This window comes from Cygnus atratus, unplaced genomic scaffold, assembly GCF_013377495.2.
Source record: "Cygnus atratus isolate AKBS03 ecotype Queensland, Australia unplaced genomic scaffold, CAtr_DNAZoo_HiC_assembly HiC_scaffold_114, whole genome shotgun sequence".
Lineage (NCBI taxonomy): Eukaryota > Metazoa > Chordata > Aves > Anseriformes > Anatidae > Cygnus > Cygnus atratus.
The window spans coordinates 18566-35406 of NW_026109707.1; the positions used below are offsets into that span (position 1 = coordinate 18566).

Consider the following 16841-nt stretch of genomic DNA (forward strand, 5'->3'; position numbering starts at 1 on the left):
CAGACCCAGGACAGCTGACCCAAACTGGCCAAAGGGGTATTCCATACCATCTGACGTCATGCTGAACAATATATAGGGGTGGCTAGCCGGGGTGGAGGGGGGGCGGCTGCTCGGGGATAGGCTGGGCATCGGTCAACGGGTGGTGAGCAATTGCATTGTGCATCACTTATTTTGTACACATTATTACTATTATTATTATTATTATTATTATTATTGTTATTATTTTTCCTGTCTTAATAAACTGTCGTTATCTCAACTCACAGGCTTCACTTTCCCGTTTCTCTCCCCCATCCCGGAGAGGGAGGGGGGAGGGTGAGTGAACGGCTGTGTGGTGTTTGGCTGCCAGCCGGGCTAAACCACAACACTGTCCTTTATGGCTCAAAGTCTCATAGGCCTGTCTGGGTGTTCTGAAGTGTTCTGAAGTCACACCAACTTGACTGAATTTACTCTCTTCTTCATCCTCTGTATTTGGCATCTCTGTGGAGCTGGCTGGTCAAATTTCAGGTTTCTTCAGCTTCAGAGAGAATGCTAGTGTGTACAATGCCCATTGTCAGAGCAGAATGATCTTTCCTCTGAGGTTGGGCTTGAAATACTCTTTTGCACAGTCGTAGCCAGGACTGCACATCTCGGCATCCCTGTGTCCCCAGGCTGCGTGCAGAGCCACTGCCATACTATTCTGAGACTCCGACATTTTGAAGACCTTCTGAATATAACTGGAAGTGGATGCAACAATGTTCCTGGGAAGAAGGAAGGGAGATACACACTCCGCACTCAGGAGATACCACTCTGCCACCTTTGCAGGCAAATTTCTTTCTACTCTGAGCCCCAACCTATTCCCATCATTCCCCTTCCAAAAACGTACAGCAAACAGTAGAAGCCATTTTTGCCTGCCAGCAGTACGAGGGCTCCAACCTCACATCCATCCAGTGATCACCAGGATGGAGACTCGTTTCTCTAAGAGTTCCTGTCTTTCCGTTGCACACCTTTTTATGGTAGTTGCTGTGGAATGAGGTCAGGGACGTCCATATAGCCGTGGCAGTGCACCAAGCGTGGGGAATGACTCGCAGGCATGGGAGAGGGCATGTTTTGCCTGCTGTTTTTCCAGTGGAAAGAGTTAGGATGTCAGGAGAGAGGGCACCTGAGTGCCATCAGAGGAAGAAGGCATTCGACGTTGTGCAACCCATAGGAGGGTGTGTTGTGTCATCCTGGCAGCTCTTCCTTCTGTTGAACCTCGTGCTATGCTCCATCACTTGCTCACAGCAGGGACACAGCACATGTCCAGAGGGTCCCATGGTGTAATGGTGAGCACTCTGGACTCTGAATCCAGCGATCTGAGTTTAAATCTCAGTGGGACCTCTGCAGCTTTTGGCACCCAGACTCCTTTCCTCACTGTTTTTTCACCTTATCAGACCAATGTCTTCCTGTTGGAAGGAAGCTAATGGAGGCAGGAAGAGAACAGACCACCACGAGTCTCCAGCTACGCTGCACAAGGTCTTTAATGAGAAGGTAGAAATGCAGTGGCACAGTACAGAGACCAAGAAGAGCGTTTGCAGGGTTCAGGGGGGCAGAGAGAATGGCCCATCCGTCTCAGGGATGTCTGCCCCAAATGGGATGATCCACGCGCTTCAGCAGTTGAAGCGGCAGAGTGGGGAAGGCAGACACAGCCCTGACCCCCCCAGACCAAGGGAGCCCCCAGAAGAGATGGGAACCCCCCCAGTGCTGAGGGAGCTGCCAACAGCAGCTGACAGAGAGGATCCCACGGCGGTGCTCTGAGGGAAAGAGGTGAGGATGGGGCCCGGCAGGGTCACCACGACCGGGGAGGCCTGGATGGCAACCGTCGAGTCAGCGCACCGGGCGACACACGGCTCACTGCAGCTGCTTGCAAGTGGGGTTGGGCCAGAGGCACCGCAGGGGGACTGGGACACAGGGTCTGAAGCAAGACATCTCTCGTCGAGGGAGGCAAAGCTGAAACACAGAGTAGCAGGGAGGGAACACAGACCCCAAGATCAGCCTTTGTCATCTCCAAAGCAGAAATCGCTGCAGTGAAGATTGGACAGGATGCACGGGGCTATTTGGTAAGAGTCCATCTGTTTTCAGGTGCTAATTCTTGCAGAGAGACATCCCTGCAGCTGACCCCCATCAATCTCCCTCTGCTTGAGAGGTCCCCACAGTCCCCAGCTCTCCAAATCCACCCCTTCCAAAGGGAAAGAGGTCACAGTCCCGAAACATCTGTATTGCAGCGCCAATCTGAGGCAGCCCAAGTTCCAAACTGAGTGGCCAGCATGACAGCAATGGGGCCCTCAGGGAGAGCTGGAGTGAACGCAGGCTTACCTCGTTCCTCAAGGAAAGGGAGAGAGAAGAGAAGTGGATGCAGAGCCTGCAGGAGCATGGTCTTTTATGCTGCATCCCAGAGCCCCATGGGAACAGAAACATTCCTTACTCATGAAGCATCAGAACACCTCATAGTTGTTTCCTTCAGAGGCCTTGTTGGTGGTTAAGAGCTTGCTTCTTTCATCTGACAGCTTTTGTTCCTGCCTCATACCACCCGACATTGAACTGACGTATCTGTGTCCCAGGCTCCTAAGGCCAATTACGACAGAGGTCTTAGGCTACCTGTGCGGGATTGTGTGATTCCATCATACAAACTGGTTGGAGTTGGAGTATCATGTTTCACGTATCATCTACTTTGCGGTGAGCATGGGCACCAGTCACGGTGATACTCAGTCACAGAGGACTCGAGAAGTCACCGCACAAGGGCATTCAGTGCTGAGATTGGAGCTAATGCTGCGAGACATTTCTCCCTGTGGTTCGTCACAGACATGCAGGAGACCGTGGAGTAAGGTCAGGTAGAAGATCAAGACAGCACATGTGGAGGAGCCATGGCCCATGTTTCCAAGATGTTTCAGCAAGGATGGAGTGTTGTGAAGTAGAGGAAGTCTCCTGAAGGCAGAGCAGAGGACAACAAGGTCATTGCTGACACTCGTCATGCTCTGACAGAGCCCAAAGACAAAGTTCAATGAAAGTTCTGAAGCAGTGAGACCTTCCTCCGGGCCTTCACAGAAATGCAGCAGGTCAAGGCATAGGAACGTGATCCAAGAGATGCCCGCGTCCTTCCCTGAAGCTGACCCACTGTCCAGTTGACCTGGTTTGCTCAACACATTTGTCCCACTGGCCAGAGGTCTGGCTGGCCTGCTTTTGAGGCGAGGCTTTCGGCACGGAATCAAAACCTGGCTTCTCTTTGTTCTGGGCCAGAGATGGAGCAGCCCCTTCCACGAATTCCAAGTACAAAGTGTCTTGGGATCTGCCTCCCAGCACACGTGACAGTCATCCTGATGTGGAAGAGCTGGGAAAATCCCTGAACTGCAGGCAAACATGAGTCACCCAGCTGTGGACAGCAGTGGACATGGTTTTTCGGCCTCAGGCGTGCCAGGAATAGCAGAGCTCCTAGTCTCACTCCTCCTAAAGTGCTGCCTTCCTCACCAAGGGAGTTTCCAAGGGGCTTTGTACTATTCCTGAAACAAGAGGTGTTTTTACACATTCCTGTGCTGCTGCCTCCCAAGGCATTGCCTTTGTGCAGCTGGTCCAGAGTCCGCATTACTCTTGTTGAACTGGAAAAGACCTTTGGAGGTGAGCCACTCCAACCTCCTGTGCACTGCAGGCTCACCTAGATGACGTTTCTCAGGTGGGACTCATCACCCTTTCTAAACCTTGCCTATCTCAAGGAGTTCTCAGGTGAGTCCTGCCCTAGACGCACTTTATCAGTACTTTTTTTTCTCCTGCTGACTGGTTCAGCTGTTAGCTGCTTTTATAAGGTAAGAGTCATGAATCCACCAAAGAGGAACGCTTTCACCTGGGAAGGGGCTGGCATGCTGGACTTCACTGCCAGCCAGGGGCTCTCCCAGCTGACCTTCCCAGGCCCTCAAGTGGGCCACCAGGAAGGAAATGGCAGAGAAGATGTCAGCAGTGTTGAGCAGATCTCAAGTCCTGGAGATGGAGGGGAAATAAATACCACAATTAAACATGAAGCCTCCCTCCAGGATTGGCAGGGAAATGTATGCTGGGACACACTTCCCCTTGTCCTTCCAGCATTTTTGCACAGGAGAGCTTTCTAGTCAGTGGTATGCAAGGATAACCAGGGCAGGTGGCGTTCAGTTCATGTTCCAGGCCCTCATGCTCTCTGTGGTGTCAATTAGCACGCTCAGACCCCTTGGCTCATGGAGATGAAACCTAGAATTAGCTGTGGGCTTTCACACCTAGATGAAAGAACAGGGTTCAGAAAAGTTCCTCACACAACAGCCCTGTCTCCTGTGAATAACTGTCACAACCCATATAAAAAGAACAAACACAAGGACATTTGATCCCAGGCCCTAATTAGGAATTTTCACAGGGAATCAGAAGTGTTTGTTTAAGACTGCAACCGTGGCAAAGGAGAAGGCTGTGCCGGTGTATGGGAAAATGTTTGGAGAGTCAAAGAGAAATAACAGGCTATGGGCCGAGTGCTTGAGCAATGACTGAGATCCAGTGTCACAGGGATGAGGCCCATTTGCAGCCCATGGAGCAGAGGTGGGAGAGCTCAACTCTCTCTGAGACTTACGGCTTCATGGAAAGTGCTAGTGTTACGCATCTCAGGGGGTCATTTGCTAGTCCAAGCAGCTGCTCCAAGCAGCTAAAACCACGTGCGTGTCTGCTGGTCTGTGAGGTGCCCCATGGGGCCTGGCCATGAAGCAAGGTGTAGGGGAGGTGAGTGGAGTGTCTCAATGCCCCAGGGCCTCTGGTAATGCTGGAGGAAATTGGGCATTTTTGGCCCAGAATACACTGCCTGCAGGAGATGTTGTAAGGCACCCTGCATCCTCGCAGAAGAAAATTTTGCATTGGCCAGGAACCAAACTTACATTAACTGCTTGGAAGGCAGCTACACTCCCATGGCATACCTCTGCCACCACATCTCACCTGCCACCTGCCCCTTGATGGCGGTGGTTATGGATACTATCTGTCTATGATGAGAACCTACTTGCATGGAAAGACTGCTGAACAATAGCAGGAGAAATAGTCCCCCAGCATGGGAACTGCCGGCCTTGAAACATGGCCTAGGAAGCAGGGGCAACCTTGAGAAGTGGAGCTGGCATCCTTGAAGATGGCAACTGAGAACCAGAGCTAGCCAGAAGATACAATTGATAAGGGCAACACAAGAGCCTGAGGAACAAGTTACCCTCTGAAAATGTGATGAAGAGTCTGAAATCAAGGGACGCATGCTGAGCAAGTGGGCATTGAACACTGCAATTGGCTGCTCAAGCTGAAAGAGTAGAAAGTAGTCTGGGAGAATGAAATATGTCCTGCCTGAGCAAATACGAGGACCATGGAGGAGCAAGCTGTCCCCCTGCAGCCCGTGTAAAAGACCAGGGTGGAGCAGGTGGATACGGCCCAAAGGACATTACAGACCATTGTTAGCCATCACAGAAGCAGACTCTGGGCCAGAACTGCAATCCGAGGAGAGGAGCTCATGGTGGAGCAGTGTCTGGTGGGAGCTGCAGCCTGCGGGTGACCCAGTCTGGAGGAGTCTGTTCCTGAAGGACTGCATCCTGTTGTAAGGACCATGTTGGGGTGGTTCTTGAAGAACTGCATTGTGTTGGAAGCCCACATTGGATCAGTTTGGGAAAGACTGCATCCCATGAGAGGGACCCCGTGTTGAAGCAGGGGAAGATGAGTGAAAATGAAGTGTTGGCAGAGATGATACATTACTGACTGAGCATACCGATCATTCTCTATTCCCACACACTGCTCGGGGGGAGAAGGTGGAAGAGGGTGGGTGGTGGGGGGAAGCTGGTTTTGATTTGCTTTTCCTTTCTAACTTCTCTAGTCTATGATTAGCAATAGGCAATCAAATACATTAATCTCCCTATGCTGTCTGTTCTGCCCATGGCCCAAACTGGTGAGGTATTTCCCTGTCCTTCTTTCAACCCATGAGCCTTTTTTTCATCACATTTTCTCCCCCTGTTCTTTTGAGGAGGGGGAGTTATAGAGCAAAGAGGAGTAGCTTAGCTGCTCATCAGTGGGAAGCCACCACAGTCACACAGACCTCCCCTTTCTTTTTCCACTGCCCCTCCTCACCCAGTCTCCACTAAACCCTTTTGAGAGATTTTTCTCACTCTCGCGAGAGTCACTGCATGAACCTGCAGGGCAGTTGTAGAGTTTGCCCAAGGGTTGACACCACCTTATGTCCTCAAGAGACTGGAGGTCCCCCTCTCCCTTACACCACTGCTTGGCATCTCCCTGAGAAGAATCGAAGAAGCAAACTGGGGACTAATATCCCATCCCACAACTACTACAACCAGTGGTTGTCTCCACACAGGTGTCTTTACTTTTTCTGTGGAAGCAGCAGAGATGGCAGGTGATCAGATACGATTCTCTGTGTCAGGATATGCCATATGGCAGTGTGAGGCCAAGGTGCAGGGAGCTGCGTCCTTATCACTGGGGTTCCACCAGTCAAGGGGCCAGGAAGCCTGTCAGCAGGTTCCCATTTTGGGCTGACGGTGCAGGTCCTCTGTGCACTGGCTTTGGGTGCAGCCTGTCCTTGAGAGTGCCAGGGAGCTGGTCATCATTGCACAGGGCACTTGACGATCCCAGCAGAGCTGGCTGGAGCAGGTAGTTGTGGCCGAGTGGTGAAGGCAATGGACTAGAAATAATTTGGGGGATCTCTGTCTAAGAAGTGAATGGAAAAAGAGCCACTGATGACCAGGGTCTGTATAAGGAGTCCTTATGTGAACAGAGTAGCCTCATCATTCATTCTAAAGGAAAGACACAGACACCTTATGGATCTCAGATGTTGCCTAGAGGTGCAGCACTGGCTATGGCATGGCCCTGTCAGCTTTTGTCAGTCCCCTGGCCCAGTGGCATAAGATTTTCCATCCAGATGTTGGCCCTCCTGAGCTTGCTGCTTCTGCTTGGCCTCCCACTGAGGCAGTCCACCACCTCACTGACGGTTTTTTTATCACAGTCAAACCCGGTTCTGGTGGGCTCAGCTCTCCAACTGTTATTGGATTTACTTCAAAAGCTTTTTGGGTAAGCTGACATATTTATCAATTTGGAAGTTTTGGTCTCTACCACTTCCGTAAGTTTGCAGATTCTGAAAAAGCAGACTATTAACATGCTAGGATTATGGCTGTAGGAGACAGCAAGCTTCAGGTGAAAACAGATCCATTATAACATTCCAAACCATTGTTTCCTGTTGTCAGCAATGGTGGCAACATGGCATCTGCTGAGAGTGATGTTTGTGGCAGAAAGAAAACTGAGGGAAAAAATGGGCTTTGTGGTGATGATTAATGAGGTGGTCAGAAAAAAAATGGACGTGTGCTTGCCTGCATTTCTTAATTTGCAATAACCCTGCCATCAAGAAATGTGTGACTGTCAGCACAGAGAACACTGTTTTCTTCTTTAAGCAACCCTGCAAACTTACTCTTGAGAAGTTTTGACCCCTTCATGGAGAGGTCTAATTGAGAGAATTTCCTTGTGTTTCCTTTGGCCCACAGGATTTTAGCTGAAGGGCAGAAGACAGTGGCTTTGTAGACAGCCTGGGGACACAGGGATGACAAGGCATATAGCCCTGATTATGACTGTGCAAAAGAGAGTTTGAAACTAAGTAACATTGATTCGCAGGGTCTGTTGTCAAGCAAGAGAACTTCAGAGGAAATAATGCTGTGCTCTGAACACAGGCATTATACACATTGGCATTCCCTCTAAAGGGGACAAAAACCTGTGTTTAACCAGACAGAACTAGAGAAAGGAAAAAGATGGAGGAAGATGGAGAGCAAATAAAAACATACATAAAAAACACCACCTTACCTGCAGTTTTGCAGGCTCAACTTCACTCCTTCATACCAGAGTCCTTGACCCAGCCAAGTGGCACAGTGAGAATTGGTCTTCCCTCCATTTATTCTCACTTTTTTTCTACCTTCTCTCTCTGCCCAGTGTTTTCTGGAGTGTGTCCTCACAGAAGCACCACAAACTTTGCTGTTGGCCCATCTGTGTTCCCTGAAGGGTCCATTGTGGAGCTAGAACCATCTGTGTCAGCTGGAACCAGCACAGGGCAGCCCCCTACTTCTTCTCACAGAGGCTATCTTACAGCAGCCCCTCTCCCCAGACTGCCAAAACTTTGACACATATAGACCATAAAGTGTCCATTGGGAATACCTTCTCAGCCCTGCTCCTGGCTGGACCTACAAGTAGGAACGGCAGCAAAAAGACCAGAAGAGAAAAAGCCCACCAGGGGTAGAGTCCATCACTTTGGTCCTTCTCAGACTAGCCCCAGCCTTGACCCAGTCCCCAACTGCAGAACTGTAGAGGTTCTCACCTGTGGCTGGGGAGCTGAGGATTTAGCTGCCTGATGGGAGGCAGAAATACTTTTGTCTCCGGGAGAGCCAGTGTCTCCTGGGCAGAGCTGAGGGCTGTGCTGCGTCTGCTACACCACAGCAGCCTGACATGAAGGCCTGTGAGAATTTGAGCCACAGAAGACAGCCATCCACCTTCTGCAGCACCAAATTGCTACAGCATTTCTCAACAGCAACCTCATGGGGGTGCCCTGGAAGAGAAACCAGGCAGCACCATGTTCTGGGGTGGCAAGGAGAATGGCTTGATGCCCCAGGGCACCTGGCATGCAAACGCTGGGAGAAGTTGGGTGGTTTTGGAGCATGACACACTGCATCTTCAGCCTGGCTGTGACCTGCTGGAGTGCAGCTCTGCAGAGAGGGACCTGGGAGTCCTGGTGGACAGCAGGCTGACCATGAGTCAACAGTGTGCCCTTGTGGCCAAGAAGACCAACAGTATCTTGTGGCGCATTCGGAAGAGTGTTGCCAGCAGGCCAAGGGAGGTGATCCTCCCACTCTACTCAGCCCTGGTGAGGCCACACCTGGAGTATTGTGCCCGGTTCTTGGCTCCCCAGTACAAGAGGGATATAGGACATCGAGGCCCTGGAGTGTGTCCAGAGAAGGGCTACGAAGCTGGTGAAGGGCCTGGAACACAACTCCTTTGAGGAGCGGCTGAGGGAACTGGGGTTGTTTAGTCTGGTGAAGAGGAGGCTCAGGGGAGACATTATTGCTCTCTACAACTACCTGAAAGGAAGTTGTGGGGAGCTGGGGAGTCGGCCTCCTCTCACAGATAACTAGTGATAGAGCTAGAGGGAATGGCCTCAAATTGCACCAGGGGAGGTTCAGGTTGGAAATTAGGAGACATTTTTTCTCAGAAAGAGTAGTCAGGCATTGGAACAGGTTGCCCAGCGAAGTAGTGAAGTCACCACCCCTGGGGGTGTACAAGGAAAGGTTGGACCTGGTGCTTAGGGACATGGTTTAGTGGGTGACATTGGTAGTAGAATGATGGTTGGACCAGATGATCTTGAAGGTCTTTTCCAACCTTAATGATTCTATGATTATACTGGAAAGAGTCCAGAGGAGGGGTACTAGGTTGATTAGAAGACTGGAGCACCTGTCATATGAGGACGGGCTGAAAGAATTGGGCCTATTTAGCCTGGAAAAGAGAAGACTGAGACCTCATTAACGTATATAAGTATAAATATCTGAGGGAAGGGTGTCAAGAAGATGGAGCTGGTCTCTTTTCAGTTGTGCCCAGAGACAGGACGAGAGGCAAGGGGCACAAACTGAAGCACAGGAGCTTCCAGATGAATATGAGGGGGCACTTCTTTACTGTGAGGGTGACAGACCACTGGAACAGGTTGCCCAGAGAGGTTGTGGAGCCACCTTCTCTGGAGATATTCAGAACACACCTGGATGCTATCCTGCGCGACATGCTGTAGGTGATCCTGCTTGGCAGGGGGGATGGACTAGATAATCTTCAGAGGTCTCTTCCAACTTCGGCCATTCTGTGATTCTGTAAAAAGCTGGTGTGATTTGGCTTGCAATCGTTCTTTGCCACAGTTGCAGTTTTAAACAAAAGCCTTTGATTCCCTGTGAAAATTCCTAACTAGAGTCTGGGATCAAATGTTGTCCATGTGTGTGTTCTTGGGTGGTGACAGTTTTGGCTTATTCACAGAAGTTCGACTCCGATTCCTGAGAAGTTCCTTTCTCCTGACTTTTGCCCATATACCTTTGCAAAGCTCTGCTCAGGGGACCTCCAGCATCAGGCCAAAATGGGCACCTGCTGACAGGCTTCCTGGCCCCTTGACTGGTGGAACCCCAGGGATAAGGATGCACCTCCCAGCACCTTGGCCTCACACTGCTATATGGCATATGGAAATGTTTCTACACACAAAATTGTTTCTGCTCACCTGCCATCTCTGCTGCTTCCACAGAAAATGCAAGGGCACCTATGTGGAGACAGATACTGATGCTGGTAGCTATGGGATGGGATATTAGTCATGGGATGCAGTCTTTCCCAAACTGATCCAATGTGGGATTCCAACACAATGCGGTTCTTCAAGGACCACTCCAACATGGTCCTTGCAACAGGATGCAGTCCTTTCTAAAATATGCTATCACAGAAGCACAACCAACACCGCTCATTGGCTCAGCTTTGGAGAGTGGTGGGTCTCTTTCTGAGATGCCTAAAACCAGCTATGTAGCAGCAATATTGGATTGTCAGTGTAGAGGTGGTGGCGTTTCTCTGCCATAAACTGTCACACAGTTTAGGAGTCAGTCCAACATAGCGTCACAGCATCAGGAGTCAACCCAACACTCCAGAGAAGCTTTGAAGCCGCAAGGCTAAGACAGAGTTGTGTTCTCCCTCTTCTGCTCCAAGGGCTGCAAATGAGCCTCATCCCTGTGACACTGGATCTCAGTCATTGCTCAGCACTCGGCCCATATCCTGTCATTTCTCGTTGACTCTCCAAGCGTTTTCCTGTGCACTGACACCGTGAGACTGTCTCAGCCTTCCCCCTAGGGCTTTATGTCATAGAGCCCTCTGTAGCCAGCCAGCTGGGGCCCGCGCAGGGCAGAAGGAAGCACCCTTGCTCCCCCACAAATAGGCTATGAAACAGCCCTGTCAGCCAAGTGGTTGGTTTTGCATTTCCACAGGCTCTGGAGGGAAGGAGGGAGTCAGGGGAAGAGTACACTTGTGCCTTGAGCCCCTTGGCAGGACGTTGAACGTGCAGAGCCAACGCTTGCTGGCACCTCCTTTGGTTGCTGCTGTGAAGGATTGCCTTGGCCTTAGGGAGAAGCGTTAGCAGTGTGCTGCCCCTGTGCCAGGGACTCTTCCTCCCTGTGCTCCCACGTACCCAAAGGTGCTGCAGTGGCCTGGCAGCGGCCCATGTTGCACGGAGGGCAAGTGTGCACCCCACAACCCTGCCTGGTGGAGGCTGAAGGTGGCAGGCTGGCTCTGGGAAGGTTCAGGGACGGGAGCAGGGCTGTGGACAGGAAGCAGGGCCAAGCAGTCTAAGGCACTGCATTCAGGTTGCAGTCTCCCGGCGAGGTGTGGGTTCCACTCCCACTCCTGAGCAGCTTCTTCCTCCTGCCCTTTGCCCAAATCCAGGGGAGTACGCTCAGGCCAAGCCATTCCTCCTGTACATGCTCCTCTGAGGGCTGTGCTCTTGGGCTTCCACACCTAAGGTGTCCCACCTCCTGGGGTAGGAGCTCATCTCAGAAAATGCCCTCACGCCTTTGATTCCCTGTGAAAATTCCTAATTAGGTCCATGGATCAAATATTGTCCTTGTGTTTGTTGGTTTTTTTATGGGTGGTGACGGTTATTCACAGGAGACAGGGCTGTTGTTTGAAAAGCTTTTCTAAGGCCTGTTCTTTCATCTAGGTGTGAAAGCCCACAGCTAATTCTAGGTTTCATCTCCATGAGCCAAGGGGTCTGAGCGTGCTAATTGGCACCACAGAGAGCATGAGGGCTGGGTACGTGCACTGAACACCACCTGCCCTGGTTATCCTTGCGTACCACTGACTAGAAAGCTCTCCTGTGCAGAAGTGCTGGAAGGACAAGGGGAAGTGTGTCCCAGCACACCGTTTCCTGCCAATCCTGGAGGGAGGCTTCATGTTTAATTGTGGTATTTATTTCCCCTCCATCTCCAGGCCTTGAGATCTGCTCAACACTGCTGACATCCTCTCTGAGGATGACATCCTCTGACATCCTCTCTGAGGCCGGCAACCTCAGAGGGTTCCAGTGTTCACAAGGCAACGAGACAAGGCCCAGAACCCCCGGAGTCAAATGGGATATTTGGCCAGCTCAGAACAGAACCTCAGCCCAAACGATCTCCAGAGGGTCCTTCAGACCCCCCAAAATCTTGGGTGCACTACATCACATGGGACCCAGACCAGCCACACAAAGGCAATGCCTTGGGAGGCAGTAGCACAAGAATGCGTAAAAGCACCTGGTGTTTCAGGAAAGGTACAAAGCCCCTTGGAAACTCCCTTGGTGAGGAAGGCAGCACTTTAGGAGGAGTGAGACTAGGAGCTCTGCTATTCCTGGCACGCCTGAGGCCGAAAAACCATGTCCACTGCTGTCCGCAGCTGGGTGACTCATGTTTGCCTGCAGTTCAGGGATTTTCCCAGCTCTTCCACAACAATATGATTGCCATGTGTGCTGGGAGGCAGATCCCAAGACACTTTGTACTTCGAAACTCATGGAAGGGGCTGCTCCATCCCTGGCCCAGAACAAAGAGAAGCCAGGTTTTGACTCCATGCCGAAAGCCTCGCCTCAAAAGCAGGCCAGCCAGACCTCTGGCCAGTGGGACAAATGTGTTGAGCAAACCAGGTCAACTGGACAGTGGGTCAGCTTCAGGGAAGGACGCGGGCATCTCTTGGATCACGTTCCTATGCCTTGACCTGCTGCATTTCTGTGAAGGCCCGGAGGAAGGTCTCACTGCTTCAGAACTTTCATTGAACTTTGTCTTTGGGCTCTGTCAGAGCATGACGAGTGTCAGCAATGACCTTGTTGTCCTCTCCTCTGCCTTCAGGAGACTTCCTCTACTTCACAACACTCCATCCTTGCTGAAACATCTTGGAAACATGGGCCATGGCTCCTCCACATGTGCTGTCTTGATCTTCTACCTGACCTTACTCCACGGTCTCCTGCATGTCTGTGACGAACCACAGGGAGAAATGTCTCGCAGCATTAGCTCCAATCTCAGCACTGAATGCCCTTGTGCGGTGACTTCTCGAGTCCTCTGTGACTGAGTATCACCGTGACTGGTGCCCATGCTCACCGCAAAGTAGATGATACGTGAAACATGATACTCCAACTCCAACCAGTTTGTATGATGGAATCACACAATCCCGCACAGGTAGCCTAAGACCTCTGTCGTAATTGGCCTTAGGAGCCTGGGACACAGATACGTCAGTTCAATGTCAGGTGGTATGAGGCAGGAACAAAAGCTGTCAGATGAAAGAAGCAAGCTCTTAACCACCAACAAGGCCTCTGAAGGAAACAACTATGAGGTGTTCTGATGCTTCATGAGTAAGGAATGTTTCTGTTCCCATGGGGCTCTGGGATGCAGCATAAAAGACCATGCTCCTGCAGGCTCTGCATCCACTTCTCTTCTCTCTCCCTTTCCTTGAGGAACGAGGTAAGCCTGCATTCACTCCAGCTCTCCCTGAGGGCCCCATTGCTGTCATGCTGGCCACTCAGTTTGGAACTTGGGCTGCCTCAGATTGGCGCTGCAATACAGATGTTTCGGGACTGTGACCTCTTTCCCTTTGGAAGGGGTGGATTTGGAGAGCTGGGGACTGTGGGGACCTCTCAAGCAGAGGGAGATTGATGGGGGTCAGCTGCAGGGATGTCTCTCTGCAAGAATTAGCACCTGAAAACAGATGGACTCTTACCAAATAGCCCCGTGCATCCTGTCCAATCTTCACTGCAGCGATTTCTGCTTTGGAGATGACAAAGGCTGATCTTGGGGTCTGTGTTCCCTCCCTGCTACTCTGTGTTTCAGCTTTGCCTCCCTCGACGAGAGATGTCTTGCTTCAGACCCTGTGTCCCATCCCCCTGCGGTGCCTCTGGCCCAACCCCACTTGCAAGCAGCTGCAGTGAGCCGTGTGTCGCCCGGTGCGCTGACTCGACGGTTGCCATCCAGGCCTCCCCGGTCGTGGTGACCCTGCCGGGCCCCATCCTCACCTCTTTCCCTCAGAGCACCGCCGTGGGATCCTCTCTGTCAGCTGCTGTTGGCAGCTCCCTCAGCACTGGGGGGGTTCCCATCTCTTCTGGGGGCTCCCTTGGTCTGGGGGGGTCAGGGCTGTGTCTGCCTTCCCCACTCTGCCGCTTCAACTGCTGAAGCGCGTGGATCATCCCATTTGGGGCAGACATCCCTGAGACGGATGGGCCATTCTCTCTGCCTCCCTGAACCCTGCAAACGCTCTTCTTGGTCTCTGTACTGTGCCACTGCATTTCTACCTTCTCATTAAAGACCTTGTGCAGCGTAGCTGGAGACTCGTGGTGGTCTGTTCTCTTCCTGCCTCCATTAGCTTCCTTCCAACAGGAAGACATTGGTCTGATAAGGTGAAAAAACAGTGAGGAAAGGAGTCTGGGTGCCAAAAGCTGCAGAGGTCCCACTGAGATTTAAACTCAGATCGCTGGATTCAGAGTCCAGAGTGCTCACCATTACACCATGGGACCCTCTGGCCATGTGCTGTGTCCCTGCTGTGAGCAAGTGATGGAGCATAGCACGAGGTTCAACAAAAGGAAGAGCTGCCAGGATGACACAACACACCCTCCTATGGGTTGCACAACGTCGAATGCCTTCTTCCTCTGATGGCACTCAGGTGCCCTCTCTCCTGACATCCTAACTCTTTCCACTGGAAAAACAGCAGGCAAAACCTGCCCTCTCCCATGCCTGCGAGTCATTCCCCACGCTTGGTGCACTGCCACGGCTATATGGACGTCCCTGACCTCATTCCACAGCAACTACCACAAAAAGGTGTGCAACGGAAAGACAGGAACTCTTAGAGAAACGAGTCTCCATCCTGGTGATCACCGGATGGATGTGAGGTTGGAGCCCTCATACCTGCTGGCAGGCACACATGGCTTCTACTTTTTGCTGTACGTTCTGTGGAAGGGGAATGACGGGAATAGGTCGGGGCTCAGAGTAGCAAAGAAACATTGCCTGCAAAGGTGGCAGAGTGGTATCTCCTGAGTGCGGAGTGTGTATCTCCCTTCCTTCTTCCCAGGAACATTGTTGCATCCACTTCCAGTTATATTCAGAAGGTCTTAAAAATGTCCGGAGTCTCAGTAATAGTATGGCAGTGGCTCTGCAGCGCAGCCTGGGGACACAGGGATGTCCGAGATGTGCAGTCCTGGCTACTGACTGTGCAAAAGAGTATTTCAAGCCCAACCTCAGAGGAAAGATCATTCTGCTCTGACAATGGGCATTGTACACACTAGCATTCTCTCTGAAGCTGAAGAAACCTGAAATTTGACCAGCCAGCTCCACAGAGATGCCAAATACAGAGGATGAAGAAGAGAGTAAATTCAGTCAAGTTGGTGTGACTTCAGAACACCCAGACAGGCCTTTGAGCCATAAAGGACAGCCATCCACCTGCTGCAGCACCAAACTGCTTCAGCATTTCTCTGCAGCACCCTCGTCATGGGGGTGTCCTGGGAGAGAAACCAGGCAGCACCATGCTCTGGGGAGGCAAGGAAGGCTCGATGCCCCAGGGCACATGGCATTCAGATGTCAGGACAGAAATGGGGTGGTTTTGGAGCACGACACACTGCTTCTGCAGCCTGGCTGAAGAAAAGCTGGGGTGCGTTGGCCGGGAATCGAACCCGGGTCAACTGCTTGGAAGGCAGCTATGCTCACCACTATACCACCAACGCATCTGTCTGCATGCCTCCCTGAGGCTCCTGCAGCTCACCAACTCAACGGCCTCCTCCTTCCAGCCACCCGCTTCTTCAGCCTGCGGGGGGCCCCTGCCAGTCTGTCTCATTCTGGAAGACAGGGATGAGGCACAGCTACCAGAAACACCTCTGTCTTCTCCGTCTTCTGCAAGGCCCGTTGCTGCCTCCCTGGCTGCTGCTGCTGGCGCTGCTCTCCATCGGCTCTGACGCAGGCTGCCCGTGCACGTGCTCTGCATGTGTAGCAGGGGGGGTGCAACCGTGACAGTGTCAGCATAGCTAGCAGAGCCGCCAGCGTATCCTGGGCAGAGTTGAGGGCTGTGGTATGTCTGCTGCTCCACGGCAACCTGGCCTGAGAGGAAGGGCCGCAGTGGCACAAAAGCTTGGGACAGGAGCCTGCAACTAAAGGCTGTAGCAGAGGATGGTTTCGATCCATCGACCTCTGGGTTATGGGCCCAGCACGCTTCCGCTGCGCCACTCTGCTCCCCCACAAGCCCCTCTCCCCCCACCTCACCCAGCCCTGCCTGGTGCGCCCTGACCCAAACCCGCAGCAATGGGGCGCCTGCCTGCCTGCTTTGTAGGCTGCCCACAACCTGCTCTCCACACAGCTCACCAGGGCCGCCACCATGCCCGCAAATCACGCTGCCCCGTGATGGGGGCTGTGCCCCCTGACAGACAGCAGCCCTGCCCCTGCCTGTGCTGCGCTCCCCTGCGGAGCATGGCTCCTCCGACTGCGTGACGCAGCCCAGCCCTCGCTGCTCCCTGACAGACACAGGGCTGTGCCCGCCACCGGGCAGGGGCCTGCCAGGCACACACGGAAAGCCCTCAGCCCCAGCCCTGAAGAGTCCTGGTAGAGCCTGTCATGGGGGATGAGGAACGAGGCGGCCATGCTCAGGCCTGCATGTTTCTGCCTCTGCCTGCTGCTTCCCTGGCCTGTCTACATGCCCCGGCACACAGCAGCCAGACACACGAGATAAAGCTCAAACACGACACACAGGGCTGGGCATAGAAGGAGTGCTGCTGGAGACCGCCTGCCTTCTGCAGTGGGTATGGCTCAGGGCAGAGCCTT

The 16841-nt window shown here is 52.4% G+C and overlaps 4 non-coding genes across 4 annotated transcripts; 1 reads left to right on the forward strand and 3 right to left on the reverse strand.

The window, feature by feature from the left end:
* The first annotated feature begins 1284 nt into the window (after positions 1-1284).
* Positions 1285-1356, forward strand: TRNAQ-CUG (transfer RNA glutamine (anticodon CUG)). Its single transcript has one exon. It is a non-coding gene; the product is annotated as a tRNA-Gln (tRNA).
* Positions 1357-14482: 13126 nt separating this feature from the next.
* TRNAQ-CUG (transfer RNA glutamine (anticodon CUG)) lies at positions 14483-14554 on the reverse strand. The gene has a single exon. It is a non-coding gene; the product is annotated as a tRNA-Gln (tRNA).
* Positions 14555-15682: 1128 nt separating this feature from the next.
* TRNAG-UCC (transfer RNA glycine (anticodon UCC)) lies at positions 15683-15754 on the reverse strand. The gene has a single exon. It is a non-coding gene; the product is annotated as a tRNA-Gly (tRNA).
* A 430-nt stretch (positions 15755-16184) lies between these two features.
* TRNAM-CAU (transfer RNA methionine (anticodon CAU)) lies at positions 16185-16256 on the reverse strand. The gene has a single exon. It is a non-coding gene; the product is annotated as a tRNA-Met (tRNA).
* Positions 16257-16841: the final 585 nt, after the last annotated feature.